At 33.9% G+C, this 1,495-nt stretch overlaps 1 long non-coding RNA gene across 1 annotated transcript; it reads right to left on the minus strand.

The window, feature by feature from the left end:
* Positions 1-583: 583 nt before the first annotated feature.
* Positions 584-1,167, minus strand: LOC129305771 (uncharacterized). The gene is made up of 3 exons (XR_008592033.1): positions 1,053-1,167; positions 798-945; positions 584-681 (listed from the first exon to the last, which is right to left on the minus strand). It is a non-coding gene; the product is annotated as an uncharacterized LOC129305771 (long non-coding RNA).
* Between the last annotated feature and the right edge of the window lie 328 nt (positions 1,168-1,495).

Genomic DNA, 1,495 nt, shown 5'->3' on the forward strand with positions numbered 1-1,495 from the left:
TACATATTTCAAAGACTAATATTTTGATAATCAATTGGCTCTTGCATTAATAATCAAAATTATTCTTTCCAAGCATCCCTATCTCTAACTCCACTTCCTTATGGAGATAATTATCTTCCATAACTGCTTAATATGTAATGATATAACTACTACAAATAAATATATATATTTAATTAAATTTCTATATAATGACCAACTCAAATCATTAAATAATAGCATCCAAACTATTTATGTTTTTCCCAAGAGTTTAATAAGATTTTTGGAAATACTCAATCAAGTAACAACTTCTAACAAACATTTCTAACAATTATCTTACCGGTATCAATTCCTAGCTCAATCAATGATACTTCTTAACCTCCGATCAATTATCCAAAATTTTCTAACATTAATAATCAGATCAAATAAACAAAACTCAAGCCTAGCCTAACATTCTCTTGTTCTTTATACATTACAATTTTAACTTCATAATTTCTCCTTTTTGCTTGACAAATATGGTAATAAAAGGAAAAATTTCCAACCATTTTATCTCTATATTCACCCACACACATACAGAGCAACCAGGAAGAGAAAGATTAAAATTTCTCACCTTAATTTACAATAGCAGAAAGGGAACGAAATTTACAGCATAAAAGAAGGAGGAAGTTTCAGAATCAAACTTCCAAAACAATAGCCACGTCTCCCCTGTTCTTTGGCACCCAAAAATGAAATAAATGAGAGAAGAGAAAGGAGGTTCAAAGCTCTCAATGGCAGTGAACAGTAGTGTCACGTTGTAAGAGAGGAGGAGATTTCTGACTCACCCTTGTAGTTACTCAGACAGATCAGAAAGAAGAGGCTTTGATGATGAAAGACAGAGGAAGATAAGGGAGGCTACGGGTTACACACAGCCATGGCAGACAAAGCAACGACGGCAACTACACAAATAAGAAACACCCATATCGGCAAAGGCTGTGAACAAGAAGGGAAAGAAACTTAAATGCTCAGATCATCGCTCGGCAGAGGAAAAAAATGACCTTACTGATCTGAAATAGAGAAGGGAAGGAAAGAGCACGAACTTGGTGGAAGAGTGTCGGACGAAACTCTCGCACACTCACACGCCAGCGATGCTGCGGACGGAAGTAGGAGTAGACGGAGAAGGCAGAGTGAGAGATGAGAGAATCTGAAATTTTCTACAGAGCCCCAAATGCTGAATCGTGCCAGAAATAGAGAGGAAAAGAAAGGGAAAAAAGAATCTGCAGAGGTAAGGGTAGTTTCGTAATTTCATGGTACAAAAGTAAAAAATGATTTACTCCTTTCGAGCTCCAACTAGATTCGAGGTCAATACCAGATATAAAAGATATATGCATACGCCTACTATACCAACGCCTCCTCTTGTCATAATTGTTTTAAAATTAATATAACTATAATTCAACCACAATAATATATGTATTTATATTATATATATATATATTTATTTATTTATTTATTTTTTTTTAAAATTTTTGAGTTATTACATAAA

This window comes from Prosopis cineraria, unplaced genomic scaffold (assembly GCF_029017545.1).
Source record: "Prosopis cineraria cultivar Desert tree isolate PC_DT_omini unplaced genomic scaffold, ASM2901754v1 PC1, whole genome shotgun sequence".
NCBI lineage: Eukaryota > Viridiplantae > Streptophyta > Magnoliopsida > Fabales > Fabaceae > Prosopis > Prosopis cineraria.